Below are 27,160 nucleotides of genomic sequence, written 5' to 3' on the forward strand. Positions count from 1 at the left end.
TTTATCAGCTGATAAAATGTCCACAGGGGAAGCTAAGCTTTAAGCCTCCCCTTCAAAGCTGAAGGGTAACATGGAGCTTTGTGACAGGCGATGACAACATGCGAGCTTGATGTTGGAAAACTGGCCATGTGTAGCACAGTTCAAAACACCAACTTCAATATAAGAGCTTTCTAGGGCACTGCCACGGGTGACAGGAAATGAAAGTCAAAGAGAGAACGTGGAAAGGACTCCCATTTCGGTCTAACCCATGAAATGCTCCAGGGGAAATAGGATAATTCTCTTTGGAAGAAAAATGTATGAGCTTAAATGTGACAGAATGATGAAAAAAACGCTTCCCTGGGTGTAATCTCTTTTAAAGATAAGACTAGTTTACAAATTAAAATATGCTTTCTGGATAAGTTTGAAAACAGAATCTTTCCTATTTTAAGTGAAAAGTTAGACTAGAAAGGCTTGGAGGAAGTGGGAAGGATGGTTCACTAGGAAAGGAAAGATACCTTAAGACTTTGGATGTTCTTATATAATGTAGTTTTGTACAGAGTATTAGATATTACACAAAAGCAATTGAACATAGTCAAATAGATTTTTAAAAATATATTTCTTAAAGGGAGTACCAGACAATAATTATTTTGAAGATAAGTTTTGGCATGTTTAAACATTGATGGTATGGGAAAAAAAAATCAAAGAAGATACACATAGTCTTTGTAACTATTTTTCATACAACTAAAAACGGTAAAATTTCCAAGGGGATTGGTCACTGCTGGGGATTGTGAGTAAATGTGTTGCCTCTAGCTCTGCCTTTCAGTAATAAAGAGTAAAATCTAGGGGGAATGAAGCAGTAGATAACAGCCAACATTAATACACATGGTCCTTAGTGCCCTGATGATGAATAAAATAAGAAGGTTGTCCATAAAAATTTTAGTAAGGTTTTTCAGTGACTAAATCTGTTGATAAAGCAAACCTTCCTTGCCCCAGCTTAAATCTGCATCTCATTTATTCACTCAATATGCATAATTGAGCTCCAGGTATTAGGACATGAGAATACCAAAGGAGTAAGAAGGGAAATGCCGCTCTCAATGATCAGTGTATGCCACAATGGTGGACACCTCTGAGTCTTTATTAGTTAGTACTCAACCAGGGGTACAGTTTAAAAAATAGGGAGACCACTTTAACTATGCTGAAAATGAACTCCAGTGGTGTGTGGAGGTCTGGCTCAAGTTGGAGATAAGCAGTAAGCCTTCTTGGTGCCCTGGGATCACTTTGTTCTTTGTGTGGCTGTAGCTGCTGTTGTCCCCTATGTGTTCTCACCATGGGTGCAAAGATGGAAGGCTCATAGACAGAAGCTCGGGCTACCAGGAGAGTTTCTGTCAGGAACAGGGGGAGGGTAGGTTAATCAGCAAGAGCATGGAACCAACTGGAAAATGTGCAATCCCTGGAAGGAAGCCTGTGCGAGGCAGTTGAGTGACAGAGAGACAGGGAGGTGGGGAGGCATGAGTGCTGGACCCCACAAAGGTGAGGACAACGATCCTTTTCTGAACAGATGTCTCCATGGACTGCTATTGTTTCTGAAGGCTTCACATCATAGGTCATTCCTATAGGACATCTGTTCCTAAATGTGCTTTGTAGAAGACTAGTTCCATTAAATACCAATTCAACATCTGCAGCAAGTCCCCTGGCTAAATAGCATGTGTCAGTCATAGCCTTGAAGGAAATATAATTCACTCCTATGGTTCAGGAGTTCTGAAGTGTGTGTGTGTGTGTGTGTGTGTGTGTGTGTGTGTGTGTGTGTGACAGAGAGAGAGAGAGAGAGAGAGAGAGAGAGAGAGAGAGAGAGAGAGAACTAAGCAACTAAGCATGCAATGAACATTTTCACAAAGCACATAAAATGCATAAAGATGCAAAAGGATACTAAGTAAACTGAAATTCAACCAACAAAACAATTTTGCATAAGAATAAATATGTGTCTTTATTAAGCTGTATTTAAATGAGTGGGAATCTCATATCCAACAGTTTCTGTGATAATGATCAACAGCATCTCACGACACCTGAACAACTGTAATGAGATGTGAAAACATTTGTCTTAGCTGGGGGATGACAAAATCAGAGGAAATGTTGCTGCCTTTACCTACATTCATAACTAAGAAAATGCTAACTTCTTTTAGAGGTTAATAGAAATAGGTAATTTCTTTACTTTTCAAGTTTATTGTTTGTTTGTTTTTTTTCCTGTCTGAGTTTAGCAGCCTTTCTACCTATAGATTTGACAGGGGTCCAAGGACTCTGGAAGAATCTATAGGAACAGACTTTGTAGGAAGCCTTGCTTCAGGAGAGGAATCGGTGTTATAGTAAAATCATCAAAGAATGCCAAAGTCCCTGGGTGAAACAGCATGAAACAGCAAGGAAGCCCCGAATACAGTGGCCGCTGAGAGCTGTGGGTGAACTGTGTCCAGGGGGCTCTAGAAAAATGGTGAGAGCCTGCCCTACAAGGCATAGCTACAAACTAGCCAGCCTTTGTTAGAGAACTACTCCCAATGCAGCCAAAAGGATGCAATGAAAATTCATCCTCCTCCTTCCCTTTACTTTCTTCCAGTGTCTCTTGATAGCCCAAATCAGGACAGGGTCACCTCCTCTGGAACTGGGGTTAGTCTCCAGGGTACCCAGAACAGGGCTTTCACTCCAGTCTCTTAGCTCATTACACCACTATCCACCAGTATATTAGCAAATTAATTAGCTGTTTTGTGAGAAAGAGAGGACAGCAATAGAGAAGGAAGTTTGGGGCATCAACAAGATGGTTCAGTGGGTAAAGGTCCTGGCTATCAAGCCTGCTACCTTAGTTCCATTCCTTGGACCAATATAGTAGAAGGTGAGAACCAACTCTCCAAAGTTGTCTCTGACCCAAACATACACTCATGCACAAAAGAAAAAATTAAAAGTAAAAGAAGAAGAAACAGAACAAAGTTGGGTGATTGCTTGTAGAATAAACTGTGAGTTTCCACTTCTGGTTCCATTGAGTAATAAGGAATTTGGGTTTAAAGCCCCACTTCTTGTGCCTGTGTGGCCTTGTAAATTGACTGACATAACGTACTGGGAAGCTGGGTGTGGCAGTGCCACTCTGTAAACCCAGCACTTAAACAATACAAAAAACAATTTTAAATTGTGTGCTTGTGTGTGAATGTCTGTGTGCATGCCTGAGTGACTGTGTGAGTGTGTGAGTACGTGTGTGTGTGTGTGTGTGTGTGTGTGTGTGTGTGTGTTTGTGTGCTTGTACGCTTGTGCGCAGGGGCATCAGATTACCTGGGTCTAGAGTTATGCATGGTTATTGAGCTGACCAGTGAATTTCAGAAACCAAATTGTGGTCCTCTGCAAGAGCAGTAAGTGCTCTCAACCCCTGAGTCATCTCTCCAGCCGACAAGCCCAGAGTTTAGGAAGTAGGGGAAGGAAGATCAAGAGTTTGAGGTTATCTATAGCTGCATAGCATGTTTGAGGTCATCCTGGGCTACTTGAGACCCTGTCTCTAAACAACAACAGAAATGGTCTGAGGCAGTGTTTCAAGTTCGAAACATGGGCAATGACACTTTGCCTGCCTCTGCTTGCTGTCCTGGGGTATTGCCTCACAGTGATGAATAAGCCCATGCTGACCCACTGGAAGATGAGACACTTTGTGGATCAGAGCCAAGCCAGATCATTTGTCCTACTCAAGGTCCTAGACAAATGGAAGCACAACCAAGTTCGCTACAGTTGATGTACAGAAGACCTCAGACCAACCACAAATCTATCATGAAGTCCAGCCAAGATCAGAATATTTTGGATCTACACAATCATGAGCTGAATAAATGGATATTATTTTCAGCCATTATGTTTTAGGGCAATTATTTAGCAATTGATAATTGATACAGTGAGTTATAGAATAGAATTCTATATAGCCCAGAATAATGTACAATACTAAAATAAATGTTGGTAGGATGAAAGCATCATGTTTTTGTTCTTGAAAAATGGAGGAGAGATTTCATAGGAAGAGGACAATTAATGGAGCTAACAAAACTGACTCTGAATATTTCACTATGTGCAGGACTAAGGCTGAAGGAAACCATAACAGACTCAGGCACAATACATTAGTAGAGAAATAAGCACCATCTAGCGACACACAAAGAGATAAAGACTAGACAAAACCCATTCTTTGTTTGGGTTTGTTCTTTTGAAGACCCTTGAAGACCCTGTCTCACTCTGTAGTCCAGCCTTGCCTTTCTGTGTTTCCCCAAACTCATTGACCCCTGCCCCATTCTCCAGAGCATAGGAATTTACAGGTGTGCACCACCACAATCAGCAAACAAACTCATTCTTAAGTTTCATATATTTTGTTACTTAAGTCCTTGCACACCAGGGAAAGAGAACTTATGTACCTGGCAGCTCTTCACTTGCCAGTAAAATCTTATGGAGTGGGCAGAGAGAGATCTTACAGCTGTGGGCCACCTCTTACAACTGTAGAGACAGTGGTGAGCACTGTGTTACAAAGAGCTTGTGGAGAGTCCACACTTTCAGAGTCACACATGAGTATCTAAACAGTAATGACTCTACTGAAGGCACACGGGCAGCAGTTTCTGTATTAACAAAAGATATCTGTATACAAGATGCAGTGTTGCAAGAATGTTCACCTGCCTGGGTGACGCCCATATTAACCTAGTGGTCACTCAGTATCTTGCAGTCTTTGTCTACCACAGTATGAATGACTTGTGACAATATGAATAAATATTTCTGTGATAAATACTCCTGTGAGGACTGGGGAGATGGCTAACTTGGCCAAGTGTTTGCCTTGCAAGCACTAAGAGTTGAGTCCAGTCCCAAGAACTTATGCAAAAGCTGAGTGTGGTGGCACAGGTTTGCAAACGTACCACTGAGGAGATAGAGACAAACACACAAGAGGAAGCCTGGGGCTTGCTGGCCAGCCAGTCTAACTTAATTAGTGGTCTCCAGCCCAATGAAACCATGCCTTTAGGAAGGGCGATTACTCCTCCTCTGGTGCTTCTGACTGGTGACAGGTTTCACTGCCTGTTTCCTGTCCAGGTTCATCTAAGAAGATAATAAACAGTTGTCATGGTTATTTGTGAAGGTGTAATGAGATAATAGCCCTAGTTTAACACCAAACAGCCCTGACAAGTGATGACTTTATTTTTCTGTCTTTTATTTAGCGTGAATCTGTTCCTGCTTGGAGTAACTAGTATGTAAAAAGAAAAGAAAGGTTGAAGTATGCCATTATGTGGGTAGCTTCTCCGATGGAGTCCCACACTTCCTTTTTGAGGGGTTTGGTACACATGAGATCATCAGATGAGTTACTGAAAGGCTGAGAGCAGGAACCCCAGGGAACAGGGTACAGACAAGTGGGGTTTCCTGAAAAAATTTAGGCAAGTGGTAACTCCAAGGGGAAAGAGAAGGAGGAGATTGAAAAGTCCTACTGCTTGAGTTCCCCAGCCAGATGACAGCCATCTAAAGCACCAAGGTGGGTCCTTCAACAGGGGAAGGGACAAACTACTTGCTTCATTATTTGACCCAATGGTGAATAAACAAGTATCTTTGAATCCATCATGCTTCCTAGAAAATTGCCTTGCATATGGTAGGCTCACAATAAGTGTGTAATGAATGGGTGATTTATTCAATTAACCACTGAATGTTAAGTGGGAAGCACCCTGAGAGAATATAATCCCAAACTGTTGCTTTGCAGCTGGGAAGCTGAAGCCCAAGCAAGCCCTGTCTCTGGAGAGCACTTCCAAAGGCCAGCACCCAGGTTGGCTGGCTTCCGGAAGAGGCTTTCTGTTATAGCCCTGCTTGGGCAGAAGGCAGAGCCTCCACTTCAAACCCCAATCAGAGAACGTTGATTCCCCCCAGTGCTGCCTTTTTCTCTCTCCATGAGCAAAAATTCCTTGCTATATTTTCTTGGCTTTTAGTACCAAAGATTTGTTTATTTTTCTAATTGAAAATACTGCAAGCATTAGGGGCAATCTCCTGTCCCACAGGCTCAGTATCTATGCTTCTTCTGGTATTATGTAATTTAAGTTCTTTTTGCGTAGTCCTCAAGGCGTGGATCATGGATCCATGTTAAATATTGATGAGGATCAGTACATGTGCTTATGTTATACAAGTTGTGGGTTGTGGCCCATGTGCAATAGCAGGCTGTATCCACAGCAGCGACTCTCATATCCCACCCATTTGCCTGCTTTCAACACCCATGCTATTCAGACTTCTGCTAGACCTCATGAGCTTTTAGGTACTCAAATTCTGCAGCTGTCAGGACCAACTGAAGTCCTATCTACTCAGTGTTAGTGCTCCTCCTCTCAGTTATCACAGCCACACTGGTCCCCCAGTCCACTGTATCCTTCAAACCTCTGCAGTATCTACATCCTTTTGTTTCTCATTGTGTTACATGTGGGGCTTGATATGTGCTTGTTGTTTTCTTTCTCTCTTAGAAAAGTGTCAGCATATTAAATCCTCATTTTAATGGATGTCTGGATTAAGTTTGCCAGATAAAATATCAGCTTCCAAGTTGTACTGGCTGGTTTTGTGTGTCAACTTGACACAAGCTGGAGTCATCAGAGAGGAAGGAGCCTCAGTTGAGGAAATGCCTCCAGGAGGTCCAGCTGTAAGATATTTTCTCAATTGCTGATCAGTGGGGGAGAGCTTAGCTCATGGTGGGTAGTGTCATCCCTTGGCTGCTAGTCCTGGGTTAGGTAGAAAAGCAGGCTGAGCAAGTCAGGGGAAACAAGCCAGTAAGCAGCACCCCTCCATGGCCTCTGTGTCATCAGCTCCTGCCTCCAGGATCCTGTCGTTTGAGTTCCTGTCCTGACTTCCTTCAGCCATGAACAGCAATGCTGAAGTGTAAGCCAAGTAACTCTTTCCTCCCCAACTTGCTTTTTGGTCATGGTGTTTCATCACAGCAATAGAAACCCTAAAGCACTAGGTAAGTTTGAATTTTAAATACCTAGTGAAAAAATGTGAGTGTCTTAGTGTCAGTCCCAAATAGCACACAAAACCATCTTATATTAAAAATGAAACAGTGTTTATCATCAGAAATTTGAATTTACATTCTGTTTTCATTTAGTAAGAAATTCTGGCAACTATCAAATATGTTTTTATTTTAGGCCTTTTTTTGAGACAGGGTTTCTCTGTGTAGCTTTGCTCCTTTCTTAGAACTCGCTCTATAGCCCAGGCTGGCCTCGAACTCACAGAGATCCACCTGGCTCTGCCTCTCGGGTGCTGAGATTAAAGGTGTGGGCCATCACAACCTGGCTATTTTAGGCCTCTCTTAAAGCTATTTTTCTTTAAGAATTGTTTTGAGCAGGGTTGGGGATTTATCAATTGTATAGTACTTGCTAGGAAAGTACAAGTGCCTGGGTTCAGTCCTCAGCTCTGGGGAGAAAAAAGAATTGTATTGAAAAATCACCTGAAGTTTTATTTGTTAACCCTTGTGTGGTGGTTTGAAAAAAAAAAATGGCCCCCAAAGGGAGTGTCACTATTAAGAGGTGTGGCCTTGTTAGAGGAAGTGTGTCACTGTGGGGGCAGACTTTGAGGTCTCTTTTGCTCAAACTTCCCTCAGTGTGACTGTCAGTTGACTTCCTGTTGCTTCTGAGTCAAGATGTAGGACTCTCAGCTCCAGCACTATGTCTGCCTGCACACTGCCATGCCCCCTGCCATGATGATAATGGACTGACCCTCTGAAACTGTTAGAGAGCCACCCAATTAAATGTTTTCCTTATCAGAGTTGCTGTGGTCATGGTGTCTCTTCACAACAATAAAAACCCTAAGACAGAAAAGGGATCACAGATCTACAAGCTATTTTTCATTCATTTAGTTCAGCTCCTGCTTATGCAACTTTCACTGTGCCCACTAATGAGATTCATATATGTAATGTTTAAGAACCCTAGATTTCCATGGCTACATTCAGGAACCATTATCCTGTGCTAATTGGTATAAAAACACAAATGTCCACTTGCAGTCCGCTGTGAACGTGCAAAGGTTGGTTGGCCTGCTTCCCCCTCCTCCGCTCTACGTTCAGGACCTAGCAGAAGTGGCACATGCTCTAATCCCTCTGCTTCCATTCATCCTTCCACAGGCATTGGAATCACCAGGATTTTTTTCTTAGAACTCAGCCTTGTGAAGTCAGTGGTTCTCAAGGTGTCCTTGGTCCCTAAGTGAGCAACTGTCAGCCATCACTGGGAACTTGTCATTCATGCACATTCTTAGGCCCCATCCAGTCCTACCACTGAAAAACCCCAGGGTGGGGCCAGCAATCTAGGTTTTAATCAGCACTCCAGCTGGCTCCAATGCTGACTCAATAACCATCAGGAAAGACAATAGCTCCCCGAGCTTCTCTCTATGAAATACAGATGATTGATGCATGAGTAATTAGCATAATGCTTAAATGTACTTGCAAATAAATCTACACCAGCAGTCAGATTTTAACAGGCATTCTCTCTGTTTTTCTTTGTGTTTCTCCTTTCCCCCTGTCATCTTCTTCCTATGAAGCTAAGGACTTGTTTCTTCACTTTAACTTAGAGGAATGTGCAAAGGAAAAGGTCTGATTATTCACTACCCACCCTTACCCCCATGGTCTCCATCAGTCTCATCCTCTATTTTCCCCTCTCCTTGCCCAGTGAAGCCATTGAGATCCGTGAGAAGGCACTTTTTCTTTATTCATCTGTCATGCTCCAGAATGACCCTGGATAGCATCTTCTGAGTGTTGACACCTCTTAGTTCCCTAAAATGTTACTGCTAACCTGATTTGCATATCCACTTCACCAGCCCTCCTGCTTCAAACACTCCTCACTGGATCAGAGCACTGAGTCTTCCTGAACTCTGCTTATTCCCAGGACTCTACTCTCACTACCCAACAACAGGCCCTCCATGCACACACTTACATCCCCACTCATCACAATGACTCCTACTACCCAACAGCAGGCCCTCCGCACACACATATCACCATCCCATCACAATGACTCCCACTCCTACCAGGCCCTACACACACACATATCACCCATCCCAGTGACACCCACTACCAACAGCAGGCCCTCCACACACATCACTGTTCCATCACAACTCCTGCTTTCCAGGCAGGGATACTTGTAAATACTTTGAAACACATAGATACTCCAGGGAATGAAATTTGGCTCATATACATTCCAAAATTGGCTGTTTCCAAAGATTGTATATATCTAATTCATAATTACTTTTGCTTTCTTCATAGTATAATTCTTCTATTTTCATTACATGGAACTGTGTCCCAGCAGTTTATCCCTTCAGGAGATGTCAATTACAACAAGAAATGTTTGTAATACCTATCCTGCATTTGTTGTTTCTAAAAATCTAAACTGTAGACTAGAAATGGACTAGAAGAATCTATCTTTGGCATTGATATTGGACAAAAAAAAATTCTAAGAAGAAAAATCACCAAAGTTAAAGAATAAAACATAATTTTTTATTGTATTTATAATAATGTGCAAACATCAGCACCCTTTAATTCTAGAATATTCTTATGACCCTAAAAAGTAACCACCACACATTTGTTGGTAGCTAGTCCAAGTTTCTTTCTCTTACCAACCCCTGGAAAACTCTGGGAACCATTGCTCTGTTCATTGTCTCTGTATACTCAGCATTCTGGAGAGTCTACTTAAATGGAATCCTACAGTCTGTGGCCCTAGGTAGAACCTGGATCTTTGAAAGTTCATCCAAAGAGCCATGCAATATGTGTGAGGACTTCAGAGATTTTCACATCTGTGTAGTTGAATAGCACTTAACTGTAGAAGATAGACTGCTCTTCATCCACTATCAGCTAATGGATTTAGCTAAAGTATTTAGGTGCTTTTATACTTAAAGTATAAGATACTTTAATACCTAAAGAATTTAGGTACTTTTCTTGTAACCTGCATGCATGTGTGTGTGTGTCTGTGTGTGTGTGTGTGTGTGTGTGTGTGTGTGTGTGTGTTTGTGTTTGTATGCAGCACATGTGTGCCATGGCATGCACAATGAAGTCAAAAGACACAGACAGGTTCTCTCTGTTGTTTTTCCATGGTGTACACCGGAGTAGATGGCTCAAGCTTTAGAGCCTGTCTATTCCTGTCTTTGCTTCCACTTCCTCACTGGAGGACTGGAATTAAAGGTGTACATACTGGCATCTGACTTTTACATGGGTTCTGGGGATTCAAACTCAGGTCCTCATGGTAAGCTCTTTTACTCAGCGAGCCATCTCCCAGCACGCATTTATGAAATTCCTGTCACTTAACTCTAATGGAAAATAGTGTTGTGGTGGCATTTATGGTGAAGTTTGTGTGAACATGTCTCTTGGTCCAACACCTAGGCAAAGAACTGGCAGATGATACTGAACATCTTGAGAAATGCTCAAGCTGGTTTCCTCAGGAGCTCCTCTGGTTTACATTCTCATCAGCAAATAAAAACTCTAATATTTTCTTTGATACCCAGTAATTTATGGGTTTTGTATGTCTTATTAAACACAACCTAGTGGACATGAAGCCATGTGTCTTACCTAATGTGTTGGGGATTCATTTCTCCAATGAACAAGGACTTTAAGTACCTTTGGACATGCTTATTTTCATTTCTTTGTATCTTGCTTGGAGAAAAGACTTCAAATTCTTCCCACATCTTTAAGTTGGGGTGTTGGTGTTTTTATCATTGGGATGTATGAATTCTAAAGGACTCTCCTCAAGGCTAAACTGACACTATCTTCAGGAAATCCGCCAGACCTGCTCACGAGAGCTTGCCATAGCTGGGCTTGCTGACTCTCATAGTGCTTTGAATCAGATGTTCCCCCAAAGTCCCTGAATTTAAATACTTGGTCCCTAGTTTGTAGCTGTTTGTGAAGGGTTGGGAGGTATGGCCTTGCTGGAGGAATTATGCCACTTAGGGCAGGATCTGAGGCTTACAAAGACTCAGACGATTCTTAGTGTATTTTTTGCCTCTTGTTTGTGGTTCAAGATGGGAGTTCTCAGCTGTTCCCTCTGCGATGTCTTTGCTCGATCATTGTGAATTCTAACCCTCTGGAAACATAAGCCCAATTAAACACTTTCTTCTATAAGTTGCCTTGGTCATGGTGTTTTATCACAACAATAGAAACATAACCAAGACAACACTTACCTTACCTCCTAGAATGGAAAGGAGAGGGAATATGGAACTCTCATCTGGGCATCCAGACATCCTTCCCAATCAGTTGTATGCAATTCTGCCTTAATTTTAGCATGAGACCTTGGGTTCTTGGGGGAGGGACTGGGGATATAAGTAAGAGAGGATGAGGAGAAGGGGCTCCATCTCCGCAGCCCTGGGGAATCCATCATCACTGCTAGGTGAAGACGCTCCAGTGTGGCTGCTTTAAGGTTTCCTATGTTCCTGCCCACTCCTCATCCACTATGTACTCACTGATTCCCTTGGTGAACTTTGGTGGAATGAGACTTTAGAAGAGGGTATAGACATTGTTTACTTCTCCCCCATGGAAAGAATCTTAACTCAGAGCCCTTTACAAAATCTAGAAACTTGTCCTTATCGGTACTTAAGGTATAAAAGTTTTCTTCCGTTTTATCTGTTGTGTTGTCTTCAGCAGTGTTCTGGGACTCACTCACACAAATTGATAATAATGAGGTCACATTTGTTGGAAGATTTTACTTATTGCTTATGCTTTTGGTGTCTTGTTTTGGAGACTATTGCTTTTAGTCACAATAACTTGTACCTGTATTTCCTTCCAAGATTGTGCTTTTCACTTTTATATTTCAATATTTAACCTAAGTGGTGTGTGTGTGTGTCTGTGTGTGTGTGTGTGTGTGTGTGTGTGTCTGTGTGTGTGTGTGTGTGTCTGTGTGTAAGTGGTTGGAGTCAAGAACCCAAACATCATTGTCTTTGTGGACATTGAATGGTTCTAACACCTTTTGCTGAAATGCCAGTTTGCTCCCAATTGAATGAGATTCACACACTTCATTAAAATTCAGCTCATTATAGGCTATGGTCTAATTGTTTCTGGACCCTGCTCATCAGTTCCACATGTGTCTTTATCCCTGTGCCACACTGTAAGATCTTAAATTAGGACATTTTAAGCCCTCTAAGCTTGTTTTTCATTTTTCAATATTGCTTGTCTAGTATAATATTTTCAATTTCCATGTCAATTTTAGGGTCACCTTGCCCATAGAGGACTGACACATTTTGATAGCAATTACTTTCTGTCTGCAGATCAACACAGGGGATGCAGTGCCATCTCAATGCTTTTGACTCTTCCACTTTGTAAACATGGCTGGTCTTTCCATTTTGTAAAATATTTAAGTTTTCCAATGATAATTAGCTGTTTTTCAGATATGTCTTTGCCTCATTAGCTCAGTTTCTTCCTAAGTATTTTATTCCTTTCAGTACTAATTTCTTTTCAAATAGTTTACTGTTGACAAACATATATACACACATACATATGATTTTTGTATTTTGACTGTGTACTTTTCAACTTACAGGATTCATTTAGTGATTTCAATCATTTCATGAAATCTTGGGAGTTTTCCACAGATAAGATTACGTCACCTGTAAACACTGCTACTGTTGCTTCTTGCTTTCCGGTTGGGCACCTCTCAAGGACTCCTCTTAACTGTGAGTTCCAGTATGATGCCGAGTGGGTTGATGAGAACCGACATTCTTGCTTGACTCCTGACCTTGAGGAGGAAGCTTCTAGCCCTGTTCTAGTGTTTACGGCCTGAAATGAATAGATGACACCTGTGCAAACAATATTCTAAGTAAGACACCTGAGAAGAAAGGCTAGGAGGGAGGTGTTTTGGAAACAAGGGACATGCTCTAACATATTTCTGCAGACCTGAAAGATTGTGCGCAGGCCTAGGACATGCCTAAGAAGGCTAGAGCAGTAACCTCTGGCCAGTTTCCAGGCTCTATGAAAGCAGACTGTTTAAAACAGAGAGGAACACGTTGGCCTGCTGGTGTTTTTGACAATGTCCTGTGGTGGTAAATAACACAGGTCAGTTCCTAAGACTGGCTATTGGAGCAGGCTCCCCAGACATCCTCAGTCAGAGTTCCTGGCCAGTTTGCTCCTCCCAGCTCTATCCAGGGTCGCCTTCTACAATGTAGCCTGTTGTTATTTTCAGGGCTACTGCCAAGGTGCCTCACAGGGGATAAGATGAAGACAAATGCACAAATTTGTACTTTCTGGTCAGTTTAAAAAAAACATTTTTTAAAGTGCTGTGGCTTCTTGGTTATTTCCAGAATTCTGAAATTGTAGAGTCTCATAGTTCTCAATAGGTTTTTTAAAGTTACTTTTATGGAAGGGCATGTTTGGGTTTCCTTAATCTGCCACTTGTACATCTAAAACTCAGAGCTGGAGAAGGAAATAGGAAATCAGCCTCTTTCTGTGTGGCTGGAGAAATGGGTCACACCCATTGACACGTACAGTGTGACCACAGAGGGGGATCTCATGGGGGTCACACCCACTGACATGTACCGTGCCACCAAAGAAGGGACCACATCTGCTGACATGTACAGTGTGACCACAGGGGGGTTATACTGGGGTCACACCTACTGACATGTACAGTGTGACCACAGAGGGGGTCACATGGGGTCACACCCACTGACATGTACAGTGTGACCACAGAGGGCTTCACATGGGGTCATCCCTACTGACATGTACAGTGTGACCACAGAGAGGTTCACATGGGGTCATACCTACTGACATGTACAGTGTGACCACAGAGAGGTTCACATGGGGTCATACCCACTGACATGTACAGTGTGACCACGGAGGGAGATCTCATGGGGGTCACACCCACTGACATGTACAGTGTGGCCACAGAGGGGGTCACATGGGGTTCTTAATTCTTTGTCTCTGTGCCTTTCCAATGTTGAATCATGCTTTTCCAATGTTGAACACATTGGCATTTTAAATATTTGATGTCATGATTCATCACATTCTACATCATAGAGTTCTCAACAAGCACAGTGCGGTTAATAACAAAATCACAGCTGTATAGATACACTTTTAAATGTAACTTTTTTCATTACATTTGCTAGTGTATTTTTCTATTCTGTAAAGGGGTATTTTTTAACTTTCTAGCATACAGGAAAACAATGAGTAAATAATTCTAGCAGCTGAAGGTTATTGCGAGGAACAATTGCTCAAGTGTGTGTGTGTGTGTGTGTGTGTGTGTGTGTGTGTGTGTGTGTGTGTGCAGGGATGTTTTGGCTGCTTGGATGTCAGGGCTTAATGCTGGGTGCACTTGGAGAACAGAAGAGGGTGTTCCATTCCATGAACTGCTATGTGGGACTTCTGGAAAAAGAACTAGTGTGCTTAGCTGCTGAGACCTCTCTCTAGCCCCTCAAGTATATTTTGTATGAGAAGGTCATACTGGATGTGTGGCAAGCCAAAGCCAGTTCCACTATGAAAGAGAGTAAGAATGTGCAGATAGAGTATCTATTTTGAATATTAGAAAACATCTCCTCTATGAGAAAGAAGAATATAGATTATGGAGTATTCTGGACACAGAGCATAGTATGAGAGGCAAGATTTCACTCTGTTCATGACAGTCCTAGAATCACAACATAGAATCTGATGCTCTCTCAAACTCAGTTTATTATACAGCTACTGAATGGATTTATTTTCAAGCCAGTGACAGTGGGACTGGATGTCATCATTGCTGGAGAATATATTGGACATGAGACTTAGCACAGAGGGAGTTACATGGGGATGTCTAACTACAGTTCTTTGCTTGTTTTTTTGTTTGTTTGTTTTTGTTTTTTTTTTTTTTTTTTTTTTTTTTTTTTTTTTTTGGGGGGTTTTTTTTTTTTTTTTTGAGACAGGGTTTCTCTGTGTAGCTTTGTGCCTCTCCTGGAACTCACTTGGTAGCCCAGGCTGACCTCGAACTCACAGAGATCCTCCTGACTCTGTCTCCCTGAAGTACTGGGATTAAAGGTGTGTGCCACCACCACCCGGATAACTACAGTTCTTCTATTGAACAACGCATACAGAATGATACATACAACAACTATAATGTTCTTTGTCCTTGATAAGAATTCTGCCTGTGACTCAGTGGCACTGCCTTGAATTCGGGTCCTCTCTTAGGGATAAAGTTAACCATGAGAGATTGACAGATGTACTTTCTGGAATACTGGTCAAGTTCTGGGTATGGCCAGACTCACTTTTCTCTGCCAGAGCTCAAGGAATTTCACGTTCAGGATTTCATGTACCCTATAGCAGGCCTATAAACACAAAGCAGACACTGTAATACTCTGCTCTTTAGATCATCAGTCCTATTGCAAGTCCTCTGCCTGCTTATCACAGTGTGGCTCCAGGAACACATGATCAACCTCAGAGGTTGGTTGCCAGAGCTGGTGAGCAAGCTGTCCAGATAAACATTTCTCTTCACTTGACCCTTAAATAGTGCTCTGAAGGGAGGCGGGAAGCAGTTTATCAAGATCACTGGATGAGGGTTGAGGGGTAGAGATGTTAGTCTCAACTCTGTCTCTGGTTCTGTGGCCTCTGCTGCTTTAATTAGCTTGGTATTCTGGTCCTTCCTCTGCAAACAGATCAGGGACTTTGCAAGTGTGCTGTGCAAACTCAAAGGCTTCTTACGGTTGCTTTAGGCTATGCTGGGATATGAGAAAAGGACTGAATGGAGGCAGTTCGTCTACCCCTTTCAATCAAAACTGCTTAAATTCTCCTTGTCTTATACACTTGAGATTCTAGCACAAAGCTTTCTGAGGAAAGATCCCTCAGCCTTGAGAATCTGTTTCCGGAAGGCTGCTCTTGCATATCTCCTTGTGCCAATATTGTGTACAGCAAGTCTGTGAAATTCCAAAATTAACATGAATCCGTGAGGAGCAACCAAAGAATCGCCCACACCTTTTCAGAAAACTCAGTGGTAAGAAAGGATTCTGGGGCCAAGTGGTGCATGCCGCGTGCTTGTCAAGTCTGTGTTTATTGATAATGATGATGACACAAGCATTCCGACAGTAGCTAGATATTTTTGGTGTATTCATGTTCTTTTTTGCTGTAGTGCATTTTTATTTTTGTCATATTTTGCCAAACAATAAATAAAGAAGGCATTAATATTCATGAGATGTTGCAGGAAGAAATTGTTGAGTTTATTTTGCTCTCAGGGACACAGCCCACTGAAGAGAAGATGCTGTAAGCTTGTGGTTGGAGGATAAAATAGTAACGATGATAACAATGATCTGCCTGGTTCTCCAGGGCACATTAGAAGCATACAGAGTTGCCTGGACTCCTTTATGATGGTTAAGCATATTGCAAAGCCCCATAGCTCACCTTTATGTGCCTTGATTTGAGCCCTAGAGTATGCCTGAGCGTGTTCTAACTTTCTCACACATGACAGAAACTTGAACTTGGATGAAGAGCCAGAAGTGCTCTTTACCAGTCTAATATGAATTACTCCTAGCTGCCAATATCTTAGTGTTTGTTCCTCAGTAGATTTTGCTTCCCTTGAGGAAAAGGAACCTGTGTTGCCAAAGTGCTCATCATGGAACTTCCCCATGCTTGGAGTTCAGTGTGTTTGTCAAGGTGAAATGTAAAAGAAATCATAGGCAACAACCACATTTTAATGTCATTTAGTCTGCATTCCTGCAGAAGCCACACAGGGTATGCTGTCATCTTTGCTAAATCGGGGTCATTGATGATGGGCCCAGACCCTGCCTTGGAGCCTACCCAAAGTCAACTGAGGAGGCAAGAGAAGAAGTATCACTTTAAGCAACAGTGAATGTGCTAGGCATATTATTTAGGATTCCTTAATAATTAGAAATGAGTAATAAGAAACTCAGCTGAGAACTTTGGATTTTCAACATGGTAAAATTATCATATCTTTCAACAGGAATTCCTACCCCAAATACTCCCTGCTTTATTCTTAAGAACAGCTAGAGTTAGACATGAACAGTATGCTGTTTGCAGAAAGCAGGTCTTAGCCTTAGATCTCTCTTTGTCCACTCACTCTGTATAATATCAAACAGTGCTTATGAGCCTCCTTGTTAGAGCCTATCTCCCTAGATTTGAAACCTGAATTAATTATCTGGGAGACATGTGACCTTGTACTTCCCTAATATCTCATATATCAACTTCTCATAAGGTATAATATGTATAACACTAATACCCACCTCATAGGGATTTTTTGAGGACTATATAAGTAATATGTGTGTGTGTGTGTGTGTGTGTGTGTGTGTGTGTGTGTGTGTGTGTGTAATATGTAAGTAATGTGTAGGCAAAGACTTAGTATCTGGCCCATTGTAAATCCTGTACTAGTGCTTCTATGATCATTATTTACACATCTAAGCTTCAGCTGCTTCATCTCTTCCATGAAGTTGTAACAGGAACCTTTGCAGGTTACATGAAGCTTTGGGATGACTCTTTTGAAGTCCTTCCCACATCACAAATACTCAATCAATCAGTACTGTGATTTTTATGTGGGGGTTATTTGAAATCTTGACCTCAGTTACATGTTTTGTGGCTGGCCTGAGCCTGGTGTCTCATACAGTGTTTTGTTTTCCCAAAGGAGGGGACATACATGGTCCTCTCATTTCCTGACTGCTCCAATGCAGGAATTCTGCCAGGAATTGTTTCTCCCACAAAGCAACACATACTAGTCAGCTTGTTGGTTGGTATTCTCTACTGAAGTAGACTTGTAGATTTTTAACTCAATATCTAAACAAGGACTCTAATATAGTACCTAGGGTTTGATTACGGTCAGTCCACTGAGTATAGACACATTTTGTCTCCTCCCTGGCTTTCAGGTTAGTCTTTGGGAGCACATGGAGCAATGGTGGAGTTGAGATGAGGGTTGAATACTCAGATGCAATAGGACACTGTGCACAGAACCTTTAGTTGTATGGGAAGATCAATTTCCCTCCCACTTCACCTGTCAAATCAATCCCCTCCACTAGATTCCCTTTTAGAAATTATTTCCAACCTCAGCCTTGTCACAATCTAACCTTAGAGACTTGGACTACTTCCTGCTTTGGCATCCATGTGGCTGTTTTTGCATCTTGATTTTTTTCATGCCATCAGAGAATTTACTCCAATGAAACAGTATTCTAATACTGCCACACATTAACATTTATATTCTCAAAATTAGTTAGAGCAGATTGTTTTATGCAGAAAAAGGCAGACACTTGAAATGTGCACATGATTACCACTTGCCAAAAATTCAAATTCATTGATTACTCATGGCCAAACATTTTGAGATCATCTAGGGATTTATAGAAATTAATCCAATTATATGGCTATATTTCCTTTGTGAGTCCTATTGATGACTGTTTGGGGAAAATAGAATATTGAAAACATCAATATGGTTCAGAGAGAAATCTTTTAAGCCAACGCATTATGAAAGGTTTCGCTATAATCCATTCAGAAGTTCTGAAAGGTAGATTGGATATATGATTTCGGGTTTAGCCACTGAGGAAATTAAAACACCAAAAGAATGAGAGGTATATCTATCTCCCAGCAAGGCAGGAATACAGCCTGGATTAGAATGCAAATGGCAATGTTCTGTAGACTTACATAGAACAGTGTGCCAGCCAAAATGTGTGTTTAGTAAACATTGCTGGAGTTAAATGGTCCTGCTGGAGTGTATTTGTTTTGTTATTATTCAGCATCCCATTTCTATCTATTTTGGTAGGTGCTGTAAGGACTGCAGACCATCAGGAATAAAAAGGACCTTGGAAACCAGAGGTCATCCCAAGACATCAACAAAGGAAAGGGCTGGAATCAAAGGAGGGAAAGGCACAGCATCCACCTGGAGGTATGTGTGGCCACCATTGCCACGAGGCTATGTGCAGGCCATCACCATTTACATATCTACAGAGTTGAAATGAACCCAATGTGAATTCATGTTTGTTTGTCTTAATTCTCAAAGCTTGTTTTCGTCTTCTTGCAACTACAATGGAATGTGTCCCTGTTTCTCTCTCCCACCTGCTTTCCCCCTTCTCTCTCCATCCTAACTTATTTTTATATATTTTGCTACCAAATAAATTTTAAGGCAATGGACAGAAATACTGCATATATATTCAATGGAACTTGATTTGAGTTATGTAATCAGAAAAGTAGGGGGGGAAGGAGGCTGAAAAAAGGAGGGAGAAGGTGGGGTGAGGATTTAGAGAAAGAGGAAGAGAGAATAAGGAAGGAGAGGAAGAGGAAAAGGAGAAGGAAAAAAGACAATGGTGGGGGGAGAGCTATTAAAAATGAGCACTGGAGACCAAGCACTGTCTACCAGGCACATGTTTCTCTGCCTGCAGAGGACATTTTCAGTGTGCTTGGTCACATACTTTCTCATTATAGAACAGAATTATAAATCCTGAACAATGTACTTTAATGGATATAGTACAGGTTTTTCAGAAAATTCTATGGCACATTATTATTCCCTTTTTATGTTCCTGACTCTGATCTTTGAGTTCCTAGAGATTCAGACCACTCATTATTGACCAAAAGACCCCCTCCCCCCAAAAGTAGCTGGGGTCTAAAGTTAGGTTTGTAGGGGTATAAATTCCAATTTTGTTATTTGCTACTCATGTGGATTTGGACAGATCACTGATGACACTCATACCTTTCAAATGTCAAAACCAGTTCTTTCTCTGTAGTCCTGCTGTGATAAAATTAATCTATACAGCAGCATGATGGGAGGTGGCACAGGAAGATTAGGTGCCTGTAGCCACAAGGAATTATTATTTGTAGCCCTATTTTCAAAGAGTCCAGACGTGGATCAATTGAGGTGCCAGTCCATTTTTGCCTGGTTGGCCATGATTACTCCCCTAGTTCTTTTACCAAGGTTGTGAACAGCTCCCAGACCCTCAGTGCTGAGTTGTGCAAGTGAAATTCTCTTTCCAGTGTGCCTTTGTTTTTTGCATAATGCCATAGACCAGGGTCAGGCTCAATCAAGTAAGGCTTCATACTAATGACTTGTGGTTGATAGGCAAGGAAGAAGGGGCCGAAGGGCAAATGCATATGTATACAGACTTTGGGGGGTCAAGTTTGAAGTTTTGTTAAATCTGCAAAAATAACAGATATTGAGTTAAATTACAGTCTAATAACAGTTTTCTCTGGGGCCTGAAGGATAAAGGGTTTTTGGCATTCTTATGTCTAACTATATGCCAGGTTTAAAATATATCTCATTTTAAATAATATGGCTCCTCAGTATAGAAGCAATCTCCATTCATTATAAAAAATACTTGGAACATTCAGAAATAAGTGAAAATTTTTTTTTTACTAAGAAAGCATTTTGGAACTTCTGTATAAATATATTATGCATAGTAGAATTGTATCCTTATAAATATTTTTAGAGAGTTGAGTTTAAAACAGTATATAATGGATATGGTCTTAACTAATGATTTTGAACATAGATAGTTTCAGAATTGTTAGATACATGCCATATTCTCAAAAGTTTACAACATGAACTTTCAACATCATGGAAACACAGACATGCACTTAGCACACAAAGCTTTATGAGTTGCTTGAGAAATTGGAATTGTCAGGCTGAAGTGGTGTTTGGAATTTGGGAAACCAGCTAGTGAGAAATGCAATTTTAATGTAATAGGTAGAAGATGATTCAAAGTATATGAAATGCCAAAGAGTAAAATGCAGACCAGGATGTTATACGATTCCACATCCAGGCTGGTGGACAGATCAGCTTTTCTCTCTTCTAAATCTTCCACCTCTAAAGGCATCTGCCTGTGAACTGGGTATTTGTGTGTTATTTTTATCCTATTTTAACTAATTCCTTATACTGTCATGATTCATGTTGAATTTTAAGAGCCCAGAGTTTTCTTTTTCATAGAACCATGTAGAAAAAAAAATTGATGGTTTTGCTAGGCCCAACACTTTAGTTATGTGAGAGGAAGGAATGGGAAGCTTCGTGTGGCTGAATCAAGTCTATGTAGCTACATTCAGTCTAAAACAGACAATGATAATTAGGATTTGAAACATACCAGGTAGTAAGAAGAGTTAGCTTTAAAACAACATGGGAAGGCTTGCAAAGAGCTAGAAAAGCCCATGAGCAGGTTGTGTTAGAGACCTGCTGTAGACGAAGTTATAAACGATTTTATTAAAAAAAGAAACACAGAGCCAAAAACAGAGTTAAAGCCAAAGAGATCAGAGCAAGAGCCACAGCTACCTTATCTGACTACCTCGTCGCCATCGCTTCCTCCAGAGAGAGACCTTCTTCCTGTGTGACTTGTCTTTTTATTTCCTTTCTGTTCTGCCTTCTCATTGGCTCTAAGTCCAGCCACATGACTTCCTCATCATTGCCTGTCTATACAGACCTCCAGGTCTCTATGGTTGGTACTGGGATTAAAGGTTCAGGTCACCAACCTTGGCTATGTCCTTGACCACACAGAGACTCTGCCTGACATGTGATTGGATTAAGGGCATGGGCTACCGCTACCTGAACTCTGTTCCTGGCTCACTAATGACCTCTGATCTCCAGGCAAACTTTATTTATTAACATACAAATAAAATAACATTTCAGCATAATTAAAATATTACCACAACCTGCTAGTGAATGTGAAGTGCAGAAACTTTCTAAGGCAGGACTGAGCATAATCAGAGGGGCAGGGTGTGTTCATACTGCTTCATGCAAGATGACTTGAAATAGAAGGTGAATTCATATGGCAAAGTATAAGAAGAGGAGGGAGTTCTGGTGTGGGGTTCCATGGTCTCCTTCAGTAAGTGGCTGTGACTAAGCCTAGGAATGAGAGCAGCAGATGTACTAGAAAATCTCATTGAAGAGAGAAGGAATTTCATTCATCTTGTCAATCAATGATCTACTCTTGCTTCAGTTTTTTTTTTTTTTAAATGTTTTGAACATCTATCATGTAATTGTAGGCCTCTATTCTCCACACTGTTCATACACTAGTGGGCAGAACTAATAATAATAACACTTGCCAGATAGATTACAACTTCAGAAGGGAACCTGAAACATATGGAAATAACTATATTTTATGATAGCTTATAGTGTTAGGTTGTGTAAAGAAAATAATAAGCCAAAGGAAGTATTGAGGGTATATGGTTGTGCTAGTTTACATTTGAGAGGAAGGGAAAGGAAGACCTAACAGTAGCCTCACTGAGCAAGAACTGGTGGCTTTTGCCCATGTTCTTTGCACCTTAATTCACCATCGGCAGACAAGAATATCTTTTCTTTAGATTCCAAAAATTAATTGTGCATAAAAATATGAAGAGTTTATTTTTATCTCAGTAGCATCTGTAGTAAGAAAGTTTCAGGTTTTGTCTTCTATAATCATCCCAACAACCTTCTAATAGTCACTGTTACTCCCCTCATTATCCAGATGCCCAAATTTGGGAAAGAAGAGGAAGGTAATTTGCTTCTGTTTCCACAGTTTAGTCACAGAGTTACACTTCAAATTCCCAAGAAGCCTAACTTCATGAACTAACCCTAAACACTGCTTGGTCCCACCACAGTATTTGAAGGATTCCCTGTCTTCATTTTTGAAGGAGCTGGGACAGGTAACCCTTCACACCACCCAGTTCCTATGTTCTGTGATCAGTGCACACTCTGAGGAAACGAACCTGGTCTGAGCAGTTAGGACAGAGCAGCCAGAAGGTACAGTCCATCTGTTTGGGATGCCAGATCTGAGTGCAGCAGAGGTTTCTAATGTTGGGGCTCCTAAGGAAGGTGGCATTGCCTGCTCTGAAGTGAGGGCCTATCTTGCTACAAAACTTCTTTCTCTCAGGAGCACATCAATTTTGTACATGTTAATGTGAAATAATGTTTTCAGAGATCTATTCATGTCCTGGACATTAAATACAAATGTTAAAAGGGGATTATAAGCACAAGAAATTGCAACCAGAAGAGAGGAAATATCTGTTAGGGAACGATTTCTCTGTATGTGGCAGAGATAGGGAGGCTGTGGTAGTTTCAATGACAGTGTCCCCATGGGCTCAGTCATTGTAAGGTTGGGGTGAGGTTTACCCTTGCTGGAGAAAGAACATCAGTGGGGGTAGCCTTTGAGACTTTAACATCTCAAACCACATCTAGTTTGCTGTTTCTCTCCTTCATGGTTGTGTTAAAAGATGCGATTTCTCAGCTCTTCCTCCTACCCCCATGCCTGACACTTGCTGCCATGTTTCCTTCCCATGATGGCCTCCCATCCTTCTGGGACAATAATCCCTAAGAAACTCTATCTTCTATCTCAGTCATGAAAATGGTATCACAGTAACATAAAAGTAACCAGCACAGCGGGCAATAAGGGGACTGCAAGGAACATTACAGACACACCTCATGAGAAAAGGAAAGTTGTGAGACACTGAAGCTTCCTACAGGATTCAGGTGATTTGTCATGGCCTTTCCCATTGTCCTTGCTATCGCTCATCTCCCAAGTATAAAGGACCTGGAACACCCTTGCATTTCATGGTAAGGGAACAAGACTGCACTTCTACATTCTAGGAGGAAACAGGTAAGGACAGTATGAATAAACTAAGCGCAGATACCTTTGGGAAGGCATCACTGTTTCTGAAAGTGAAGAGGTTACTATCAGAATCCATGGAAGTTAAATATGTGGGAGAAGAGCTAGTGGGAGCCAGAGGTGTAGCATGCAGCATGTTTAAGTAGGATAGATGAGAAATTCAACACAGCTCTCAATGGGTTTCCTTGCTCACACCTTTCTACAAACTTATAGGATAGAACCACTCTCCTTTCTTGTCCATATTCTAGACACCATAATCCATTGACACATTCCTCCAACTTCAGTCAGCAGCTCAGCAGGATGGGTTATATTTCCATGTCCTGGCTGTTTCTGCCTCTGTGATCACATCAGCTTTCTCTGACCACAGCTAACATAGGTCTCCGGCTTGTAATATGAGATAGATCTCATCTAGAAAATCTAGATAACCTCTTGATTCCAGTGGCACATCTGGAAAGTTGCTTTTGGTATATGGTGATATAATTACATATTGCAACAATCAGAGGTCTGGCATCTTGTCATTCTGTCTGCTTCTGTAGACTCCTTGGAGGGACCTTCCTCACAAAGCACATTGCAAGACAGAAAAGGAAATCAAACCCTGCTAGAATGAAAATAGGTAACTTCTGCATATTCTTTCTTCGGGATAATAATGGTAAAGTAAAAACTACTATGTTAGTAATGTTTCTGTTGCTATGATAAACACCTTGACCTTGGTAACATAGGAGAAAGAGTTTGTTTGCACTTTTGATTCCAGAAAGATTAGAATCCATCATGACAGCAAGTGGCTAGCATGGTAGCAGGAACAGGAAGTAGGAGATCATATTTTCAAATGATAGTGAGCAGGAAATGATGTAAAACTATAAACTCTCAAAGCCCGCCCCCAATGATATACCTTCTCCAATAAGGCACCTCCCCACAACCTCTCCAAAGAGTAAAATCAACCAAGGACTAAGTGTTCAAATATCTGATCTTATATGGAACGGTTTTTCATTGAAACACCTTAAATCATCATTGTATCCATAAAATGTATGGTGAATTTAGGTTTTCTGTTTGGTTAATCATTTAGGAATGAAAATTTTATATTTACTTCAGCTGAAGTCGAGATACAATCATACTGGTTAATGCTTCCACTTCCTGTCTGCTGTCTCTGCCTGCTATTTGCTTTCTTCCTGGTTTCATCTGATGTTGCTTAATTCTCTGTTATGAAACTTCTAGCGCCAGTGTACATATGAAGACCTCTATTCATTGCTAGCCATGACTCCAAATATGTGAGCCTAATAGCCGAACTCTAAAGATGTTATCAGTCATTTCATCTTCTGCGACATTGTCAGAATCTGCTGTGGGGTAAATTGGTTTTTAATTACCCAGAGTATTGACATGGTATGCCAGGAATTACATCAGGCTGGTTACCAAGCAGTGGAAGATGGAACATTAGTGCTTACTCTTTGCTAATCACAGAGACATGGGCCTTTTATACTTCATAAGTACATAAAATGATAGAATTAGCATCAAAAGCAAATGGTCCAAGTTATGGCATTGTTCTGAAAAATGTGAAGCATCCTGTAAATGATAAGTCAGCTGCTTTGCTATTGTGGACTTAAAATAACCATGAGCCTAAAGAATATTTTTTAAAGCACAAAACAGGTGTCACAATATCAGCCCAATGAAAATCAGATCTATTTTTTCTTATTTAGTCCTAACTGAAAAAGAAGCTCAATTTTCCATGTACTCATGGCACCTGAGAAGACAAAAGAGTTAAAACTTGTGAAGGAAAACAGAACTAGTGTCCAACAAAGTGGCATATCCTATTGTCAAGCAACAAGTGGGAGAAATGCTTGCAAAAAAGATGCTCAAAAATAATCAAAGACAGAAGCTTGTGAGTTTAGGAGAGTCAGAGGTTGAGGTTGTTTCCTGTTGTATAAAAAAAAAACCCAATTTAAACCCAAGTGCCTAGAAGGCACCAGTGTTTAACTGGGCTGGAACAGTGAATGTTTGTGATGACTACATTCATCACAGGAAATTAAGTTATGTTTGCTGTGATTTGCCCAAGACAATAGAGATGTGCTTAATGTATTGTAGATGGATACTCATTCAAAATGATTAAAACTTTAATGATGATTGGGGATTTGAGGAGTTGGTGTGGAAATTAAGCTCTTGGATGTCCGATGTTCTTCTCATTGTTCCACTGATTTACAATATGGAATGTCAAATTTAATAGTCATCTGCCCAACTCCCTGAGATGTGTATATGTAGAGTTGAGTGTGAGATCATCATAGTTTCCCATTCTTCAAGTCCTGATATTTGAATGGGGAATCATGGATAACCCTGCCTTTAAACTCTCGAACTCTCCATCACATGGCCAAGGTCTGTCACATAGCTACTTAGCAACAATCACCAAATTCTGGTAATTGAGTCTGAAGAAGGCTAGCTATGCTTTAAGCCTTCATGGTTGACATGCCTCATGAGCCTTCACCTTGGTGGCCTGTGCCTCATTTGTATGCTGATTAAATATTCATCGAGTGCCCCTTATCTGTGAGGGTCTGTGTTACTCACGGGGGTATAAAAATGAACTGAATGGTGGATCACATGAAAAGAAAAATGTGGTTTTATTTTTCTATGAGTTTGTCATGAAATATTTCCTTAAACTTCCTCCTTTCCTGAGGATGAGGAGGCATAGTCATCCTAGGGGCTAGAGAAGAAATCAAAGATCCCAATTTTAGAAAATACAAGTTCAGGAAGATATTTGCCTGGGCTATGGACTAGAAGCTGAGGATCACCTTGAAATCTGTGTCCCAGGTTAGAAGGGCCACAGAAGGTAAATGAGAAGAGGTTGCATAGGAGATCTGTGAAGCTTGAGAAATGTGGTGTTTGAAAGTCTGTGGCCACTAAGTCAAGGGGAAAGAGGTGCTATAAGCAGAAAGGTCCTTACCAGCCTCCTGTGGGAACACCTAGATTTCATTAGTAAAAATCTCAGTAACAAACTCATAGGAACAAAAGTGCAGGCCATCTCCAAACACCCTGCAACTGTGAAACCATACAGCAATAAGGCAAGAGAGTGAGACTCCAAGTGAGGATTTTGACAGGATTTAATTTTCATCTGAAGCATAAGGTCCTAGTTCATGCTCCTGGATGGCCAAGCATGGCCATATCCACTACAAGTGAGTGAGGCCCTGTCTCTCAGGGCTTAGCAGTAAAGATGGTACATGTGTACGTCAAGCCCAGAAGGGAGAAGACGGACTGAAGACAGCATGGAATTCCCAATGCTCCAAAATGCTCAAAACCGATTTTTAACAATAGAAATGCTGAAGGAAAACACTTTCAATACATCTGTAGAAGGATGGCTTCCATTATGTGTATTTGTTTAAAAACTTGTATACTGGAAGTTGTATAGAATGGGTGGCAGTTCCTTGAAATAGTGTTTGTTACCAGCCCTCGTTTGACAGAATGGTACCTTCAAGCAGTGAGAGGAATACACAGATCCCACTGTTTCCTGAAGGTGTTTGCCAAATAAACTGGACTAAGCTTCCCGGGGCCACTGCTTATGGCTCTCTTTTGTCACTTGCCCAGTGCACTTCTGACAGCATTGTGAGAACACCAGTATAAGTAGGTCCCATGATTTTGCCTTCAGTATCTTTCGATAAGAAATACATTAAAAGATTTCATGGGGAGATTTCTATCTGTGGCTCTCTAGCTGGGATGGCTTCATCACTGAAACCTGTCAGTG

General features: G+C 41.1%; 1 long non-coding RNA gene across 1 annotated transcript in view; it reads left to right on the forward strand.

Moving 5' to 3' along the window:
* Window positions 1-27,160, forward strand: part of LOC119087884 — a 219,203-nt gene that overhangs the window by 45,404 nt on the left and 146,639 nt on the right. The window contains exon 2 of the long non-coding RNA XR_005091395.1: window positions 18,645-18,767. This is a non-coding gene — a long non-coding RNA (uncharacterized LOC119087884). The remainder of the gene's footprint in view (window positions 1-18,644; window positions 18,768-27,160) is intronic.

The sequence above is a fragment of the Peromyscus leucopus genome, chromosome 4, assembly GCF_004664715.2.
Source record: "Peromyscus leucopus breed LL Stock chromosome 4, UCI_PerLeu_2.1, whole genome shotgun sequence".
Lineage (NCBI taxonomy): Eukaryota > Metazoa > Chordata > Mammalia > Rodentia > Cricetidae > Peromyscus > Peromyscus leucopus.